Here is a 22555-nt window from a genome sequence, read left to right as displayed (position 1 = left end):
TCAGTTGACTTTGATACTTGCAAAAAAGTTAATACAGTCATCAGTTGACTTTGATACTTGCAAAAAGGTTAATATAGTCATCAGTTGACTTTGATACTTGCAAAAAGGTCAATATAGTCATCAGCTGACTTTGATACTTGCAAAAAGGTTAATATAGTCAGCAGTTGACTTTGATACTTGCAAAAAGGTCAATAGTCATCAGTTGACTTTGATACTTGCAAAAAGGTCAATATAGTCATCAGCTGACTTTGATACTTGCAAAAAGGTTAATATAGTCAGCAGTTGACTTTGATACTTGCAAAAAGGTCAACAGTCATCAGTTGACTTTGATACTTGCAAAAAGGTCAATATAGTCATCAGCTGACTTTGATACTTGCAAAAAGGTCAATATTCATCAGTTGACTTTGATACTTGTAAAAAGGTCAATATAGTCATCAGCTGACTTTGATACTTGCAAAAAGGTCAATAGTCATCAGTTGACTTTGATACTTGCAAAAAGGTCAATATTCATCAGTTGACTTTGATACTTGCAAAAAAGTTAATACAGTCATCAGTTGACTTTGATACTTGCAAAAAGGTTAATATAGTCATCAGTTGACTTTGATACTTGCAAAAAGGTCAATATAGTCATCAGCTGACTTTGATACTTGCAAAAAGGTTAATATAGTCAGCAGTTGACTTTGATACTTGCAAAAAGGTCAATAGTCATCAGTTGACTTTGATACTTGCAAAAAGGTCAATATAGTCATCAGCTGACTTTGATACTTGCAAAAAGGTTAATATAGTCAGCAGTTGACTTTGATACTTGCAAAAAGGTCAACAGTCATCAGTTGACTTTGATACTTGCAAAAAGGTCAATATAGTCATCAGCTGACTTTGATACTTGCAAAAAGGTCAATATTCATCAGTTGACTTTGATACTTGTAAAAAGGTCAATATAGTCATCAGCTGACTTTGATACTTGCAAAAAGGTCAATAGTCATCAGTTGACTTTGATACTTGCAAAAAGGTCAATATTCATCAGTTGACTTTGATACTTGCAAAAAAGTTAATACAGTCATCAGTTGACTTTGATACTTGCAAAAAGGTCAATATAGTCATCAGCTGACTTTGATACTTGCAAAAAGGTTAATATAGTCAGCAGTTGACTTTGATACTTGCAAAAAGGTCAACAGTCATCAGTTGACTTTGATACTTGCAAAAAGGTCAATATAGTCATCAGCTGACTTTGATACTTGCAAAAAGGTCAATATTCATCAGTTGACTTTGATACTTGCAAAAAGGTCAATATAGTCATCAGCTGACTTTGATACTTGCAAAAAGGTCAATTGTCATCAGTTGACTTTGATACTTGCAAAAAGGTCAATAGTCATCAGTTGACTTTGATACTTGCAAAAAAGTTAATACAGTCATCAGTTGACTTTGATACTTGCAAAAAGGTCAATAGTCATCAGTTGACTTTGATACTTGCAAAAAAGTTAATACAGTCATCAGTTGACTTTGATACTTGCAAAAAGGTTAATATAGTCATCAGTTGACTTTGATACTTGCAAAAAGGTCAATATAGTCATCAGCTGACTTTGATACTTGCAAAAAGGTCAATATTCATCAGTTGACTTTGATACTTGCAAAAAAGTTAATACAGTCATCAGTTGACTTTGATACTTGCAAAAAGGTTAATATAGTCATCAGTTGACTTTGATACTTGCAAAAAGGTCAATATAGTCATCAGCTGACTTTGATACTTGCAAAAAGGTCAATATTCATCAGCTGACTTTGATACTTGCAAAAAGGTCAATATAGTCATCAGCTGACTTTGATACTTGCAAAAAGGTCAATAGTCATCAGTTGACTTTGATACTTGCAAAAAGGTCAATAGTCATCAGTTGACTTTGATACTTGCAAAAAAGTTAATACAGTCATCAGTTGACTTTGATACTTGCAAAAAGGTCAATAGTCATCAGTTGACTTTGATACTTGCAAAAAGGTTAATATAGTCATCAGTTGACTTTGATACTTGCAAAAAGGTCAATAGTCATCAGTTGACTTTGATACTTGCAAAAAGGTTAATATAGTCATCAGTTGACTTTGATACTTGCAAAAAGGTCAATATTGTCATCAGCTGACTTTGATACTTGCAAAAAGGTCAATAGTCATCAGTTGACTTTGATACTTGCAAAAAAGTTAATACAGTCATCAGTTGACTTTGATACTTGCAAAAAGGTCAATAGTCATCAGTTGACTTTGATACTTGCAAAAAGGTTAATATAGTCATCAGTTGACTTTGATACTTGCAAAAAGGTCAATATAGTCATCAGCTGACTTTGATACTTGCAAAAAGGTTAATACAGTCAGCAGTTGACTTTGATACTTGCAAAAAGGTTAATATAGTCAGCAGATCCCTTCTTAACATTTATATTCATTATAGCTGATGTGACAAGTGGCACAGGAAGTCAGCATATACAAATTTCTTAATTAGCAAAAATGAATTAGCATTCGCACAATAAATGTACACAAAGGGAATCTTGTGCATTTCCCAAAACTATAATAGATGAATAAGCACACCCAAGAGGTGCACAGAGGTCAAAATTTAGGGAACACTGGGAAAAAAAACTGGGAAATCTGCAAATCCCATGCCTTGTTAAATATAAAAAGTACAAATGTAAAAAGTATATAAAATCAAAAATAAAGGTAAAACCTGAAAGCCTTAAAGTATTTGGTCAAAATGTTTTATATGTGTAACATGTATTCACTCAGAAAGTCCATGAACCAGAAACTGGGAGATCCTGGAAGCAGGGACCTTTACTACAGACACAAACTGTACCAGTCATTTCTGTTTTTTTTCTCCCTAACAACCAGTCATCTTCATTCATTTCTGTTTTTTTCTCCCTAACAACCAGTCATCTTCAGTCATTTCTGTTTTTTTCTCCCTAACAACCAGTCATCTTCAGTCATTTCTGTTTTTTTCTCCTTAACAACCAGTCATCTTCAGTCATTTCTGTTTTTTTCTCCCTAACAACCAGTCATCTTCAGTCATTTCTGTTTTTTTTCTCCCTAACAACCAGTCATCTTCAGTGCTTTCTCGGACCTTAATAAGACAGGACTGTAAGAGGATACTTTTAAAGTTAGATTTTACTGTCAAATTGGGTTATATAAATCCATGATAACAAAGGTGGGGTCAAACACATGGGGAGATATTTGCACTGCATAATGCGCAAACCTTGGAGGTTGAAAGTCTTACAACTAGGTTATCACTCAAACTGGCAAGAATGTTTCTATATTACTTGATGGTGTTACAGCAAAGCAAGACTGATACCACAACTGAAGATTTCTTTCAGAATAACAAATGTGAATAATAGTATACAGTTCCATTTTACGTCCAAATAACTTTTGCATAAGTGACAAATAACTATTGCATAAGTGACCTGATGACCTTGGTGAAGTTAACTGATTATCCTTCTTAAAAATGACTACTGATAGCAAGTGTCCCCTTACCGTAAAATTTGTAAAAATGGCTACTGATAACAACAAACAGTGGCACCTCACCATAATACCATTGCCCTACATTAAAATGCAGTTATATCATGGGTACCATCCTATCATTTCAATTTTGTTTTATGATTGATACAAGTTATTACACCTAATTTTAGGTCTTTGTTAACAATAACCAATTGTAATTTGAATTCAGACAACCAAAGAGACAGATCTTTTTCTGCAACAATTATGACATCATTTTCGTAGAACATCCCTTGTTATAATGTTTCCTCACTCACAATGAAGCACTGTACTTGTTTTCCTTATCTACTGCTGAGAATTTAACACTATTTTGGCTTTCCAATAACAAATCTGGATCTTACACAAGTTTTACTTCAACATAAAATGTATGCAACAATTTGAAAACCATGTATTACAGACCGTAGGCCACATGCAGCTGGTGGAATATTGTATTCTATGACATGGGCCACTTGCAGCATGGCATATGGTATTATTCCCAGTCTTTGATAAGGTTTTTAAGAATTAGGGCTATTTGCACCAGTATTTCTAAGAAAAGGGGTCAACAAGTGAGGTGGGGGGTCAATGTTCATCATGAAATATACTTGAAATGAAGACTCTATACAGAACAAAAATAATTAGGCTTCCACCTGTTAAAACTCAAATAGGGTTAAGCAAACATCCCCCCCCCCCCCAGGCTTCAATGTCATAGCTAGCCAACTATATGAACAGCACAGACACTGGTTCCGATTATCAGACACCTATATGAACAGTACAGAAACTGCTTCCCATTATCAGACACCTATATGAACAGCACAGACACTGCTTCCCATTACAAAATGTTATAATGTTTGGGCTGTTTCTCACTTTTGTCTGGGACATGCATAGTGAATACAGCCAATCCGAAATCTACATATGACAATTACATATCTGACCTGTGTATTGATGTTTCTAAACACAGCAAAGAAAAACATGTATCAGATTTATGCAAATTTAGAGCAATGCTTGTTTTTGTACCCCATCAAGTGTAATGAGACTAAAATTTCTGGCGCATTCTTTTCCAATTTTGCAGAAATCTGGAAATCTCACCATCACACATCCTAGGTGCAATCCTGTTATTGGGGTACCTGAGTGGCCGAGTGGTCTAAAGCGCTCGCTGCTACGGATCACTGCCATCTCACCTCTGTCTACATGGGTTCGAGTTTTGTGCTTGGCCAATGTGGGTATGAGAGAAAGCTTGCATGTAGCTTCTCGTGGGTCGGTGGTTAATTCTGGGGTTTTCCTGGGTTCTTCCTCCACCATTTATACTGGCCACCATGTTTAGCCTATCTTGTGCTGAAAAATGGCATTAAACCCTACAACAACAACCCTGTCATTCAGAAGGTTTAATAAATTTCAGGTCAAATCAATACAAGATGCTAATGCATGCATGCCAAGTCTCCCGAATTGTCTGGGAGTATTTTGATTATCGACCCCCTCTTTGCCGATTTGCTGACAAGATCTCTCCGAAATAAACAAACTGCCAAGCATAGGTATTTCCAGCTAAAACAACATTCAATACACTGTTCATGACTACCGTAATCCGTCAATCCAGTTATTACATTTGGAATGTTCTCTGCCTTTTCCATCAATTCGAGAAATAAACCTCGGATTTATTTTTCCCCATTGAGAATTATATTCTGAACTACTTTTGTTCAGATGGAGCAATATGGCAGTGGAAGGAGACACATCACAATCGGAATATCATTGGCCTTTGCTGTTTTACAGTATGTAGTGTGCTCCACTGGAGGCGAATCACCAAACATATAAATGTTGATGTATCTTCCTACAACTACTTCTGGGGTTATTAAAAGAATTCTGGTGCCATGTTGAAACTATCGCTAACGGATTCGATGGAAAATATGCCTTCGAAAAAAAAGAAATATGTTTGCAAGTTCAACAGTGCTTGGATAGGCGAATTTAAATCAGTGAAGCGTAGTGAAAAGGGAGAAAGCTTTGCATACTGCACAACTTGCAACACACATTTGAACCTTACTAGTGGGGAAAAAAATGATCGTATAAGACGCTTGAAAAGTATGCAGCATCACATAATGTGCCTAAAGTAACGCAAATGTTTGCGCCAACATCAGTAGACAGTGTCACTAAAGCAGAGGTTCTGTTTGCTAACTTTGTGGCGGAGCATAATTTACCATTCTTGGTTGCTGATCATTTTAGTGAACTGTGTAAGGTTATTTTTCCTGACTCGCAAATTGCTCAGAAATTTTGCTGCAAAAGAGCTAAGGTAACAAACATTGTTAACAATGCACTGGGTCCAATGTATGACAATCAAGTAACTTTACTATGTAAAGGAAAACCCTTTCTCAGTGATGATGGATGAGTCTAATGGCAGTAGTGATGAAAAGTGTATAGCATTTCTTGTAAAGGTGTTTGACAGTGACATTTATAGTGACAAACCAAATTCCTGGCTATGCTCATTTGCAATATTGGAACTGGTGAAAACCTTTTCAACTGTCTTTAAGAAGTCTTAACAAACAGACAGATTCCATGGAAGAACCTAGCAGGGTTTAGCAGTGACAATGCAAATGTAATGGTTGGAAAGAAGAATTCCATCCTCTCCAGAGTTTGTGAATAGCAACCAAATGTAATCGACTTTGGGTGTATCTGCCATTTGGCCAGTACCTGTACAGAGTATGGTTTGAAGAAATTGGCTGTCCCTGTTGAAGAACTTCTGGTTGACACCTACTAGCACTTCACTTACAGTTCCAAGTGTAGAGGTGTATACAGAATTCCTACAGTTTACCAACAATGAGGAGTACAAACTGGTCAAGCATTGTAGCACAAGTTGGCTGTCACTCCAGAAATGAATTGTACGCTTCCTTCAACAGTGGCCAGCTCTTCAGTCATATTTCGAGAGCCATGAAGATACTGTGAAGACAGGGAGTAGAGTGGAGAACCTTAAAAACCCTGAGATGAAACTGACATATCACTTTCTTCAATACATCATGGAACCACTGAATGACTAACACCATGTTCCAGGCTGGTGATGCTATGGTGGGATACCTCCATGTGGGGATGGAACGAATTCTACGAAAATTCATGGGAAAGTTTGTGAAGACGAGTGTTATCACTGCATCAGCCAACAGTATGGAGGTCAACTTTATGTCACCAGAAAACCAGCATGACAACTCTTTGTTGGCAGTGGGTATGGAAGCCAGACATTTTGTTCACAACAACCCAGACGACATTTCTCCAACCCAGCTGAGCTCCTTCTTTAGGAGTGTGAGGTCCTTCTATGAGGAAGTTTACAGCAAAGATGCTAGCAAAGTTTCCATTTAATGACCAGACCCTGAAGGCCCTTGGTTATCTGAATTCTGAGAGGAGATTGGAGATTTCAGTAGAAGCTGTGCTTCAGCTGAGTGACAGACTGGTACAGCAACTGACATTGTCAATTTGAAGATGAGTTCAGGGACTTCCAGTTCACCCCGGCCTCAGACCTGCCCAGTTTCACTCAGGGAGAAACACCATTTTATATCTTCTGGGTAGACATGAGCAGAGTTTCCACACCCTTGAAGAAACCCAGATTCCCAAATCTAGTGATGCTTTCTATGGCAGCACTCAGCTTGCCTCACAGTAATGCAGACCCTGAGCACTGTTTCAGCATGTTGAGGAAGATTCAGACAGACCACCGTGGAAATTTATGTGGAAAAACTGTGTTGTCGCTAATATCGTGTAAGATAAATGCAAAGTGTGACTGTTTTGAGCTCAGACCTTCAAATGATTTGTGTATCGCTGCAAAAGGAGCTTCTCTACAAGACTAAAAGACAACCAACACATGTTGAAAAAGTGTTTGAGGTTCCAGTGTCATTATTTTTTGAACCACAGTGATTCTTGTGAAGATTCGTGAATTATTTTTTTGTGAGATTAAGAAAATAACATATAGCAAAAATAATAAAGTTCAGTAACTATTATTCATTTAGTTACTTTACTTAGATCTGCACTTCTGCACTTAAACTTATGAGAAAAATGGTTATGCTAATCTCCCTGATTTTGACCTAATCTCCCTGATTTTGACCACAAATCTCCCTGATTTGGTTCCAGAAAACTATGGCATGATGTAATGTATCAAAAAAGACCGATTTGTCATTGCTCATTGAACAGTATACTAAGTTGTGGTTCCTGAGTTTTTCATCGCATGTCTACAAATTTTATGATGTGACCTCATGATATTAAAGGAAATGTTATATGACATATGGACTTGTGTGAACTCTTAAAGTTGACTCAGTCTGACACCATGTGCATGTATGATGAATCCAAAGACCATATAACCTATACACTAACCTGCCCTACAATTTAATACAAACTACTGCATTTATTTCCTCCGAGTCAAAGTGCACAGACCCAATTCTGCCATTGCATAATGCACTGGTATTCCTGGGTCTGTGCAGTTTGAAAGGAGTAACCAATAGAATAAACAACATAGACCCTCAACTGTAGGCGCATTATGCTACAGTAGATCAGGATCTATGTTGACTGCAGATGCACTTGACTTGTAAGTACAGATGGTAGATGTCTAGTCTAAAGGCAATATTCAATACATTTCATTTCATTGAAGCCTTATATAAATATATAATTTTGGGGGGACTGAATTAGTTATATGCAGTATAAATACAGCATGATATAAAATTCTCAAGTGTACACTGATTTCAAACAAAGAAACCACTTGTTATACTTGTAACTGTGAGTAAGCTAAATACTTCAAATGATAACATCAAAAGCTACACCCCTTCCAAGCCTCGGTATCAAATGGAAAACCTCCCACTGAAAGACTAATTGTTACATCTTGTATTAGAATCCAATATACCACATATAAAATACATATAAAAGACATTTTTCTGTTAAAACATTTTACTGTAATTTCCCCAGCAATATTTCAAAATACTGTAATATCTATTCAAAACACTTTGTTATAACATTCCTTTGTTACAACATTTAACTGAATATACTGTTTGATCTGTCATGTCTGTCCAAGAAAGCTCTATAACAACATTTTTATCACCTGATGTGTCAAATCCAGACAAACAGTGGCAATCATTTAAATAACAGGGACAGAACAACAAAAGTGCCAGGTAACAAAAACATGATAATCATGCTTTGTAATTAGTAAATACCAAAGGCCTAACAAAGACATGATAATCACACTACATTTATTATACATGTACTTCAGAATCACAAGCTGCTGGTTCAACGTAATCGAAGTTGTTGTTGTTGTAGGGTTTAATGCCATCTTTCAGCACACAACAGGCTATACATGGTGTCCAGTATTAATGGTAAAGGAAGAACCCGGGGAAACCCCCGAAAGAATCACTGACCCATGAGAAGCTACTAGCAAGCTTTCTCACATACCCACACTGGCTGAATCTGCGACTTGAACACACGCAGACAGAGGTGACATGGCAGTGATCCGTAACAGATAGCGCTGTAGATTGCTCGACCACTCGGGGCCCCCATAATCAAAGTACTTCTCTAACTAAATAATTCAGAAGTATCCTTTAGCTATTGTTCTATACTTATATGTTGCCTAATTATGTACAGCTTTAAGTAAATCTCTCGTGTTCTTTTTCAATACTGAAAATGTTATAAAAACGTCTGAAAATTCACCTGTCAGAAAAATAAAAAATATGTCTCTTTTGCCACAAAGCTGCAAATTAAATACATTAAGTAAAAGTACCAACATGCTCTAATCCAAAGATTATTCACAAGCTTTCACCAAAAAATTCAATAATACTTGTGTGAAATAAACAAACTGTCTCCAATCAATATAATTTATCATACACAGCATGATGTTTCCGCATACTGTTTTGCACAATGTTTTCTCGAGGCAGAGTTTTGCAAGCAAACCAATGTCATAACCAGTGATGGCGATGGTGCTGCTAATGGTGTTCCCCCTTGTTATGGTGTATGAAAACAGTGCTTTGAATTTGTAATGAGGATACTGATTTCTTGGATTATGTTAATTCTGATATCAACATTCACACCTGTGATTTCAACAATGAAATGCACCATGAAGATATTGACTGAAATCTGACAAGCAACTACATTACTGAACAATGATGATTTCACATACAAGTGAGTTTAACAATTCAACAGCTGATACATAATATATGTATGATGACACTTTCATTGGATGGTAAAATTTGCTGTTTTGTTTTTTCATGATAACATGTTTGAAAACTGAATTACCATTACACGAGTTCTAACGGTAATCAGAGCAGTATCATTTGTTTACATGTCTTACATACACAATGTTAACAACACTGACAAATACATACGTGTTTTGAAACTAAAAAAGAATTGATTACTTTGGATATAATGCTTCTACTTTCCAGTCCCTTGTGAAACATTAAGTTCTCATGTTTTAATACATCTTTTGTGGACAACTTTCCTGGTTCTTACTTGTTCTTTCAAGACAGGTTTTAATAAATACAGTACCAACTTTATGGGGTCATTTCTCTTGGTCTCATATTAAAATATCTCCCAAATAAGATGGATACAGTCTAAGGGCAAATGCTATAGTTTAATGTCAGGTTTGTATTCTAAATATCTCTCTCAATGAATGTGTGTGTGTGTATGTATGTATGTATGTATGTATGTATGTATGTGTATATATATATATATATATATATATATATATATATATATATATATATATATATATATATATATATATATATATAGATAGAGAGAGAGAGAGAGATAGATAATCTACAAGAAAATAGAGTTAAGATAACTTAAATTTCATGATAAACTTGCAACAGTCATGAACGGTTATCATTTAATGCATGTATGTAGCAGCATTTTATTACACAGTTCAACACATTAGTGTCTACTTTATATGGTGCCAACTAAAGTTAAAATTTGAAAATGTACAAATAAATTGAACAAAAAGTTTATGAGAGAAAGAGAGAGAGAGTTTGTGTCTTTGGATCAATGCTTAGAAATCTTCAAAGAATTATTACCAACTATACATTCCACAGCAGTCAGAAAAATGGAAGAGACAGACAGTGACAGTTAGTCCAATTTGTTATACAATATTTTATAGTATTGACAAGGTGGGTTTTTCACCTCCACTAACACGTACAAGTTTTATCACACTGATTCTGTAACCTGCCTGTGATTTAAAAAAAATAATATATTTTTTAAATAATTAATTACCCATTTTATATTATATATGTAAGTATAACACATGTGTGCTCCAAATGTAGAAAGGCCATCCTCTAATAAGACCACTTTCCTGTTATAGAAGGTGGCCTTGTAACGGGGGAACCAGTATATCAAGTCAAATTTGTGCTTGTCGATGTGAATAGATCATCTTCTAATACAAAGTGTATGGTAGGAATGGAGTCTCAACTGCATCTACAAGTACTGGGACATTATCTACCAGCCTATGCTAGAAGCCAGATAAGATGTGTACTGTACATGTTGGGCCAAAATTTCATGGTGCATGGTTGATTCTGCCCTTGTCTATTGATATGTATCATAGAATGTACACTCTTAAAACCTAACTATATAATAATTTCAGTAGTGTGCTTCCTCAAATGCTGCACTCCACCCATTTTGCTCAGATTAAAATTGAATACATACATGTACTCGACTTTGTAAGAGATCATCATTAGGGCAATACCTTGTTTAAATGGTTTAAAACAATACAAAATACTGGCTTACCGCTAAAATTACATCATGTTGTATTACCTATCTCTGCTGAAAAGACTATAGCAGATATGATATTGGTAAAACTTGACACATCTGATATATATACATATACGTATACACACAAAGAGATACTATAAGGCCAACGAGTACAACCTGGTTCCTGTTGTAAGCCCAGTATGGTCATGGATCCTGTTTTATTGTTGTTCCTAATTTAACACCATTTTTCAACCCACAATGGGTCATACACAGCAGCCAGCATATCTGATGTAGGAGGAAGCTGGTAAAATCCCAGTAAGAACCACCAACCTAAAGGCAGTTCCTGGCAAGATTTCTCACTAGGCTGGACAAGCCTATCACTCGAACCCACACAGAGGTGATATGTCGGTGAAGGTGAGCACCTTAGACCACTAGGCCACCCTGGACTGTTTTGTAACGTAAAATTACAGGCATAATCTACTTTATTACATCCAGTGGCCTAGTGGTTAGAGCGTCCGCCTTGGATGCAGGAGGTCGTGGGTTCGATCCCTGGCCGAGTCATACCAAAAACTTACAAAAATGGTACTAACAGCTGCCTCGCTTGGCGCTCAGCATTAAGAGGTTAATGTTAGGACTGGTTGGCCTGGTGTCAGGATAATGTGACTGGGTGGGACATCATGCTACATGTCTGCAGCATGATGCCCCAGTGCTAGACATCACTATAAAACTCTAACACTGCAGACATCGTAGCGATATGACTGAAAAATTGTTAAAGCTACGTTAAAAATCTAAGTCACACACACACACACACACATACATTATTACAAGGCAGTATCACTAAACACAGTATACTCTTACTTAAGCAGTATAATAAGAGTCTGGTCTAGTTGGGAGTTTTGGGTACGCCAGCACAAGTAGGTTTTTGTTATTACCAAGGCAACAGAAGTAAAATACCTTGCTCAAGGACACACCATAACAGCCAACATATGTTGATCCAATAGTTGGATTTGAATCAGCACCTTTTTGTCCATTATGCTGTATATTCAAATATATAATTGATATGATTATTTCAAAGGAGGCTACATACATTTTCTTTCACTGATAGTCAAATTCCTGAACATATACAAGTATATATTCACTTAAAAGTTGAGCACAATGATAAACTGTACAGACCAAGCTCTGCCATAGCATAATTGCCAGCAGATCTGGGTCTATGCAGTTTATCAGAAGTAATCAACAGAACCAAAACAACACAGACCCTGATCTGCTGGTGCATTAAAAACTATTAGAGTCTGTGTTGTTTGCAGTTGAACTAGACTTACAAGTGAGTACATGTTTAGATACCAATGAGCTGTACTTCAAACTGCTGTATTTATCCTTATTATATGCTCATTTTTTTCTCCATTAACTTTACATTGTCAGAATCATTCAGTATTTTACGATATTGCACTCGTATGCGACTTCATATTGAACTCATGTGTGCCCAATAGTGTATTATGAACTACTTTGTAAACAAATCATGTACACTCTCGTAGTAGACACTTTACAATTTGGTTGATTAAATTTTTTTTGAATGAACTAAATAAAATGTTTCATGGACTGCCACATACCAGCTGCTTTGGCACATTCCACGTTAACTTTTTTGATACAATGTTTCGGATTTAGGCTAGCTATAGATGCCATACAGGGTCCTTACAAATAACATGCAAGTGACAAGGCATAAACTGTCTTCTTTAGCTGGTAATAAGAATGGCAAAAAATATACTTACAGTTTTACATCCCGAGTTCCTCAGAATGTACTTTCTTAGTTGTGCAAATCCAAATTACATGAACCATGTCATAGGTTCTCGAGCTTGATTACATATTTCGATATTGTAAGATAATTTCTACTATATTCCAAGTACAATTACATCCTTCTTACTGCACTCAAAATGAAATAAACATTAAATTCCGTAGTGTCTTTTTGATAATTGCAATTGAAAGACTTCACATTTTTCTCACATTATGGTTTCAAACATCCAATGACAGAACAGTTTGGTTGGTTGTTGTGGGGTTTAACGCCATTTTTCAGCACACGATAGGCCATATATGGCGGCCAGTATTAATGGTGGAGGAAGAACCCGGGAAAACCCCGGAAAGAACCACCGACCCACGAGAAGCTACTGGCATGCTTTCTCACATATCTACATTGGCTGAATCTGAGACTCGAACCGGCGCAGACAGAGGTGAGATGGCAGTGATCCGTAACGGCGAACGCTTTAGACCACTCGGCCACTCGGGGCCCCATGACAGAACAGAAACACACTTGCAGATGTCAACACACTTCTCCCTCTCTGCTTCAATCTGATGTATTTCATGTAGAATTGGCATAGATAAATCCAGTCCATAATCATGAAATTTCATAGAATCTACAAAAATATTAAAATCTATTATTCCAGATCAAATGGAAAAGTTGTTGCAATGCACATTCATTCACATCAAATTTATCTGAGCAGAGTTATGTGTGCATTAATAATGTTCTTGTGAAATGACGAATCTGCACTTGTGTATTTAGTTTGGAATATGACATACATTCAGTTACTTTGTTTCTTGTAGTGTATTTTGTTTATATAGTTAAGCCTGAGGTAGAATAATAAATTTTTTAATTTATATCCAAGGTCGTGCAGTATTTCCATCCAAAAAACTCTTACATTTTCCCATACAAATGCAGTAACCTATAAATATTAACTACAATACTGTACGTATAACTCATCCATATTAACAATAATTCTGCATGTATGAATTCCATATTAACTATTTTACCCAATGTATGAACTACCCATGTTAGCTATAATACTGTACGTATGAATTATCCATATTGACTGTATATATGAACAGTATTAAAGATATACCAGCACAGCTGAATTTATACTGTTTGCAAAAGACTATGAGGACAATGAATAATATTACATATAACGCTATTTCACAATTTTATGCAGGTGTTACACAGGTAAATATGGTACATGGGGGGGGGCACTAGAAGTGACACTTTTTTACCTGTCAGTGCTAACTATTAACAAAGTTTTAACACAAAAGAAAAATGGAATGCATCCATGGATGTCACATTTTGACATAACAATAAAGAAAAAGCGCACTTAACAGGAAACAAAAAAAAAATGACATGTTGTTCAACACTTAACTTTGTGAACTGTAAGATAGTGTCACAACAAAATCCTGCACTGAAATGAAATTCTTTCCTGCTAACAGCTGAAATCAATAAAGCACAGAAGTGGACCTGGAAATATAAACAGCCTTTATAAATAATGCACGGCTTTGATTTTTAAAGCGTATTGGAACAAAAAAATGATAGATTGTTTTAAGTATCAAAACAGTGTAAAAGTCACTGTAAGTGGGAACAGATCCCCTGGAATAGATGGTAATTTTGGATTAACAGGGTTTAGCGAGTAAAGAAAGATCCACGCTGAACAAATAGCTGTTTATCTAGCACCAAACAATGAAACCACATATAACCTATATAAAAAGGCCACCTGTTCATAATGAATTTTATTGTTAATTTTAATTTTATCTTTGGAGTCTATATGACAATGACACCTCAACAATGAATTAAGACACATTAAGTAATTATACTGGATACGCAGATATAAATGGTACATGGTGCCTGTATCTGTTCTTGTGGCCTGGCTGACCAATTTGCCTCTTTAAAGATATAACATTAAGCTACAGCAAAACTATCAATGTTTGGTTTCTGAAAATATTCAAACAAACCATTTTGAGGCAAAATACATTCAAAATATAATTATTTGTCAAATCAGAATTTTACAAAAAGAACTATTTTGAAGTGTTCAAAATTTTACATGTTTTATTTAATCAAAAATTGTCTCCGTTCATTAAATTGCCAAATAATGTACCTGTAAAAATTGGGTATGTGTTGATTTACCAGTAAAATTTGTTCATGAAAACTTGGCTTGTCTAAAATCTGTACTTTAAACCACTTTCATATTTCTTTACTGCTCTGTACAGTAGTTGTCTATGATGGACTAATGGACTTAACTTTCTGACAGTGTCCTTCAGGTTTATTGAGATTTATTCCAGTTCCTGCATGAAAAGACATGACCTCTATTAAAAACAGTGCTGATACTTTTACATTTAATAACTCCCAAGCATTATACAAATTTTGGTTTATGTTAAATGCATAGTGAGCTGTCTACTGCATACAATAGGCCTACTGCTGCTCTCGTTTTCAGTGTGTAAATGGTAGAGATGAGACTGGAATGGATATCTATGAATTGATTATTAGAAGCTTAGGATCAATAATATTCTGGAAATCATTTCCCTATACATTAATTTCATATTCTTCCAGCTCCTCTCCCATTACTCCCAGTACCATACACTGTACTATGTGTTCTTTCCTTACAGCAGCTATGGCTCTTAACTAGACTGAAATAAAGCACACCGAATTCACATTTCAAATCGACATCTCGAAAAAGAGAGTACGACAAATTAATGTCATGCAAATGACAGTCTTTAACACCAAGCATGCCATCACACTTCAAGTTTTATTTTATCACTTGTTGATCGGTGTTAAAAAAATTTACTACGGCTGAATCAGCTCCACCACATACATAAATATCATTTAGAAATAATCTACAAAGATGAATTCTAAACCAAAAGTAGAAAATCTGCACTTATGTTTACTATTTACATATACTGGGACTATTCTAGAACTTAAAAAGGCCCGGGGGGAGCCTACCCCCAATTTGTAAACAAGAGTCTCATAAAGGAACAACCACTCTACTAGATAAAAAAGATATCCTGGAATCTAATATTTCCTCTTTTCAACAGCTATGTGTTCAAACCATCTCTAATATTTTTAAACAATAAGATTTTCAAGATGGATTGGATCTAATATTGGCACACTTTTCATTTGGAAGCAACAAGTGATCATACAAAGTGAAATTCATGATGATATGACCATCCATTCATGAAGGAGCATTAAAACAAGATTTTCATGGTGGCCATATTCGATGCAAGATAGCAGTCATTTCATTGAGGACCAATCTGATATCATAAGAAGACATTTACTGACAAAAACATGAATATGGCCAGACATACAAGGCATAGAATTAGATGTCAGATCCGCTCCAGTGTCATTTAGGATCAACTAGACTACAGTTACAAGTCTTCTGGTGAAAACCCAATGTCGATACAACCATCCATTCAGGGGACCTGAGTAGCCAAGTGGTCTAAAGTGCTCACCGTTGCAATCTCACCTTTGTCTGTGTGGGTTCGAATCTCAGGTTCAGCCAATGTGGGTATGTGAGAAAGCTTGCCAGTAGCTTCTCGTGGGCCGGTGGTTCTTTCCGGGGTTTTCTTCACCATTTATACTGGCTACCAGGTATAGCCTAAATGGCATTAAGCCCTACAACAACAACAACAACCATCCATTCAAGATGACTCATGGCAACAAGATTTTTTGTAAGCTAGCCAATGTTACAGTCATATTGTGCATTAACACATTAACCCCTGGAGCTTTTTGCCATTTTTGCCTGAAAATCAGTAGGAAAAAGATTATCTGGTATCATTGTAGAGCTACATCTGTCTACCTTTCTATAATACCACCCACTTTAGTGTATCATGCATGACCATGACGCTACTGCGCTTGGCAGTAGGCTACTACCTCCTGCCCCATAAAGTCGTCGCTAGTTGTTAATGTGTTAACAGTTTTCCTTAAAATCAACTAGATATCATTAAAAAAAATCTTCAAGTTATTCAGTTGAAGAAAAATAACAATACGTAAAGCCTTAACCCCCTGTTGATATGACCCTCCATTCTGAGGGAGAAGCAAGGTTTTCAGTATGGTCACTGTGATGGTAGCAACACTATTTTCATTTAAGCCAAACAGACCTTGGGATTAACATGTGTGTAAAGTTCCATGGCAATCCTCCAAGTAGTTTAGGAGAGCAATAATAACAAACTTGTGCTAATGGATGGACATTGATGAAGATGATGGATGGACTATGAACAACATGTGTTCATAATCTTTTCTGGTCTATGGCCAGCAAGGGGAAAGATTTTAATCTAATAAAGAAATACAGGGGTTGAAAATATGTGTAATTTATAGTTATACACATTTGTTGTTTTTTTCAGCATGATATTTTATACATAAGTATAAATTATGCAATCACACACCCTTTGTCTTAGACAAATTGGAAAATTTTTAATTGGGAAGCTCCTACAATGGCAGAGGAAATTTATTAAAATTAGTGTTATATGTTTATTAAAATATCCGTTCATAAAGTGAAACAGCCATGACGGCCAAGGTCAAGCAGGTTCCAAATTTCAGCACCAAGTCAGTAAGTCTTGATTCAATGAAATCAGGTTGTTGAAATTTAGGTTCTTTCATCTTTCTGGGTTTAAAGAATTAAGGCTGGACACAACTTGTATTAATGAAATCTAGGCCAGGTCTGTTGAGTGTGTGTGTACATTGTTTAGAATAAAACACAACTTTAGCAATTTTAGTCATATTGCTACAATGTCTGCAGTGTGGTAATTTATGATTTATATCATTGGGACATCAAGCCACAGACATGTACCATCATGTCACACCCAATCACATTACTCTGCTAATACCATTTTCATAAGTTTTTGGTATGTCTTGGCTGGGGTTCAAACCTGTGACCTCCTGCATCTGAGGCAGACACTCTAACCGCAGTGGTCTCATATCTGGAGATCATACAACTTTGAGATCAAGTCTATGATTGAATTTCTCGAACCAGTCAATCAAAAGTGACTCCATATTAGTACAAGCCTTTGTGACTGGTCCCACAAGTTTAAATAAAATCCAAAAGTTTAGGAGTTTTCAGGCCACTGTCCCACTTTTGCTATAATATACTATTCATCAGCTAATAACTAAACTGAACAACTTACATGGATACGTATGGTAATGACTATGTTACCTCATTTAGCACACAAGCATGCATTTATTTTCTACAGCCCCCCCCCCAAAAAAAACATCCTGGGAATGCATACTTTTCAGGAAAACTGTCTAAATGTCATGGAAATAAGACAAATTACACTAAGCAGATGACATTCACATCAGAATACTGTAATTGCACACCTACTGGGGGAAATGACTTGTCTTTGAATGATGCAACCAATTTTGCATTGTACACAATCCCTTTATTCTCATTTGCAAATACGTCATTATATGTCTATATATTTGACGTGTCCAAAGAATTAATTTCAACTGATTTCCCTTTACCAGTTTTTCATCTTATAAGCAAGTAAAGATTGTACAAATTCCACTTCCATGAATTTTTTTCTTTCTTCATAAAATTGCTATCATGATACATCTCTTAATAGAAAAATTAAAATTCTGCACATCACTTGCATAGCAGTTTTTATTTTATGTTCCTGGATCCAAAACAGCATCATCTCCCATCCCCATAATTTAAAGATTACAAATCTTGCAATTATTGTCCTAAAGGAGAGGCCCAAGTGAGACAGAGATCACTCACTTGGCATACATAAAAGCCAAATGCATGGGCAGGTGCCAAAGAAATATTGCTTCATATCATGCTTGGTAATATTTCTTAAAGTTTTATATTTTCAGTTATGGCAACCAAATTGGCTGGCAAATATTTCTGTTCTACTTATTACTGTACTTCTCACAAATTGCACGGTGCATTATGCAGTGGCAGATCTGGGTCTGCGCAGGTTGCAGTCTTACTTGACTTAAAAGCAACAGTATTGAACTGTTAAAAACTTGGTATCTGAACATAGCCAAGGGTCAAGGCAATCCAAAATCAAACAAAATCATTAGTTCTTACTTTCATATATATTCACAAGTAAGTGTCATTATATCAGCAAGCAGGAGAAAAAGCACCCCGCCACTAAGTGTTCATAAAACAGATACAGAATGAATATTTGATACTTCAACAAATCTGATCAGGAATATCACACATTTTTCTTATCAAGTGCACAAAGAAACCCATATGTTTTAAAATTATAACACTGTTAATGAGTTATGCACATTTTGATGTCTTCAACAAATGGCTTCCGCAGTTGATTTACAGCAGACTGTGAATAGCTAAAGATTTCCCAAGGTCTTGTAAACTTTTCATTTACTTTATCATTTTCGTTTGCATGAAAGTTAAGACTATTACAACAACATAAGCATTTTTCTTTTTCATTATTGATTAAGAGACTTGCTAACCACTTCATTTTATGGCCACTTTCTCCCAGAATTTATAGTCCTTGAAAATAATCTTAGGTAACAAGTGATATCATACTGATGATGCCAAGTTTCTTTGTTGTATACTTTCAACTGGCCAAGTCATGTTCAGGAAATGGGAGCCAAGTGCCTTCCCCAATCATACACCAATGGATCTCACCCATACTGAGGAAAGAGGAGTCAAGTACCTGTCCCATAAAGATACCAATGGATCTCACCCATACTGAGGAAAGAGGAGTCAAGTACCTTTCCATAAAGACACCAATGGATCTTAAGCATACTGAGGACAGATGAGTCAAGTACCTTTCCCAAGCATACACCAATGGATCTCACCCATACTGAGGAAAGAGGAGTCAAGTACCTTTCCCATAAAGACACAAATTTTACTGTTTGCAACTGGATGTGAATTATGCACAAGTAATATGAAACCCACTACCACCTACATCACTGAAAATTGTTTATGTACCATACTTTCTTATAAGTTGAGACAAAATGTAAACAATAAAGATCCTGATCAGTGGTAGCATAATGCACCTGCAGATCAGGGTCTATATTGTTTGTTCTAGTGATTATTCCTAATGAAATACACAGACCCAGATCTGCCAGCACATTATGGTACAACATATCTGGGTCTGTGCAGTTTACAGCTAGACTAGCCTTATAAGTGAGTATATATGGTTAGTATGAAGGGTCAATGAAAGGCTGGACTGCTATTTTTATAGGATTCTACAGAAGAAAAAAAAAGATAATAGTTCTGCTGATTGATGGCTCCAGTTCCTTTAGGGGTTGCCTTAAATATAATATGGCATCTGTCTTGCATGTGATTTTGGACACTACAAATACTAATGCATGAGAGCATGCCTACAACTGAACATAGGTAAAAACATGTGCACAGTGACAAAGAACTACTTGAACATGTGCACAGTGCCAAAGAACTACTTGAACATGTGCATTGTGACAAAGAAGTACTTCAACTAATTACCATAGTTTTCACTCTTGAAAATCTAATGGAATATGAGAAGTTTGGAGCCATTTGTATTGATAACAAAAAACTGGTTAGTCTTAATATTTGGAGGGATGCTGTTTCCATTTGCTTCTCAGATCCATGATAGACAATTTAATCAATCTCAAATTAGTGACTACCCCTCACTGTTGCATGTATAAAATAGAGAAATGAAAATCAAAAAGTCTAGAATTAGGGTACCGTATCTCTCTGACCCCAAAGGAAGACTTCCTGATTTTCAGGAATGTGTGAAAATAAGGTTGCACCCCGCCCCCAATTTAAATACTATGGTAAACTTCATAACAAAATAAAATGTAGCAAAACAGTAATGAAGCAAACTGCATTTTCCATTATGGTGTTTTATATATTCTATTTTAATATAACAAAATTGGATATAACTGAATGAAGTTGAGGGTGCCATAGGATTCTTTACATCCAAAGATTGCTGAATATTAACAGCTTTCTGGTATTCTCTGTACTAAATTCCAAATAAGAAACATTGTAAAATGCAATGTGAAATAAACATTACTGCAACATTTGTAAATTACTTATCACTTTAATTCAATGGATGTATCTATAATTTTAAAAATGTTCACAAATGCAGGAAATCACACATAAGCTTGCTAGAGCATGCTAAACATAAAAGTTGTTCACTTTATAAAATTCATTTGAAATGAGCACTCTCTTAATATTCTACTTCAACATTTATTCAATAAAACTTCAAGACCGAGTAGTCAAACGAGTTTTAAATGCATCTAAATGATTCTAACATTTCCACTTTAATGATGTCATGATGTCCTTCGTCAGGTCATGAGGCATTTTCATGCATGAAAAGTGGCAAAAATAGGGCTTTATGAACCTAACAACATCAGGTTTATCAATTTGGCAGAAAAAAAAAAGTTGAATTGAAACTTACTGACACCAGCAATTGAAGCTATCTGATTAATTTTTTTTGTCAAAATGTGAGCGACCTTGGCATCAGAAAGGTTAACTAGTTACTGACTCCTGTAGAAGCCATCCTATTAACCTCAAGTTGTGAAGTGCTTGCCTTTGATTTGTGAAACTAATCTGTTCATCACTCAAACCCCTGCCTCCCTTTACCCACTATTTCCATGGAAACTGTCCAAAATACTTTTTTATGTATGAAAAGCATTGTCCTAACAATGGCATGTGCCTGCTTTTCTAATCTATAATGACAACAATGTGTGGGCAAACTGTATTTTTTGTAAAAATACAGCAAATTGTCAGAATTTGCAGTTTCCATTGCCAATTCTTAGAGTTCCAGTCAGAATATGAGATTCCCCAAAATTACAAAGGTAACGGTGTTAAATCAGCATTGCGAGCGCATGTGGTGCCAAGAAAGATCTGCAAAGACAAAGAAGGCATCCTCTGAAGTGAAAATGCAAATGTGAGTATCTGGCTTGATTCTGTATTCCACTACAGCTTTGTCTACATGTTTCTGACTGATCCAGGTTTATCTACATATATATATATATATATATATATATATATATATATATATATATATATATATATATATATATATATATATATAACAGCTCTTAATCTATAGATTACATCAAAGTATATCTCAATGTGTTTATCACTTGATGCATTAACATTCTGACTGAGATAAAAATGCATTAAGAAGTAAAAATGCAAGCAGTGTTGAATCCATAAACATGCTTTAGAGCTCACAGCCTGCATCATTAAGGAAGCAAACCACCAACAATCAGGGCTCCTGTGTTTCTGTGAAGGTATAGCTAAAGAACAAGAAAAGGAGGTTGCTGTGACACATGTCCCTTGTAAAAGTAGAAAGTAATGTAAAGAACAATATTCTGGTTACATCCATGAGTATGGCATTCTCCATCTGATAACCATTAAGAAAAGCTTATCCACCTATGACAAAAATAATAGTCTAACAAACATGAATATCCAAACATCACTGATCTTCGCCATGGGTTAGCTTCCAAGTTGAACTCAACCCTGTGATGATTTTGGCTCAGAGACCTTAATTCAAGATCAGCAATGCTTTTCCTATAATTTTAAAACTGGAGGTCCTGTCAACCCTCATCTTTGGTAAGCTGGGGATCAAAAGCCCAGTTTTGGGGATAAAAAGAAGAAATGATCATTTTGGTAAG

At 35.7% G+C, this 22555-nt stretch overlaps 1 protein-coding gene and 1 pseudogene across 8 annotated transcripts in view; one reads left to right on the top strand and one right to left on the bottom strand.

Annotated features, from left to right (window-relative positions):
- LOC149782879 (protein MTSS 1-like) overlaps positions 1–22555 on the bottom strand; it is a 182954-nt gene that overhangs the window by 89009 nt on the left and 71390 nt on the right. The window lies entirely within an intron of this gene.
- On the top strand, positions 6080–7829 carry LOC149782880 (uncharacterized; annotated as a pseudogene).

The sequence above is a fragment of the Sinohyriopsis cumingii genome, chromosome 15 (genome assembly GCF_028554795.1).
Source record: "Sinohyriopsis cumingii isolate HCF-2022 chromosome 15, ASM2855479v2, whole genome shotgun sequence".
NCBI lineage: Eukaryota > Metazoa > Mollusca > Bivalvia > Unionida > Unionidae > Sinohyriopsis > Sinohyriopsis cumingii.
Note: the sequence above shows the minus strand (reverse complement) of the source record. Positions and strands in the feature narration are given on the sequence as shown.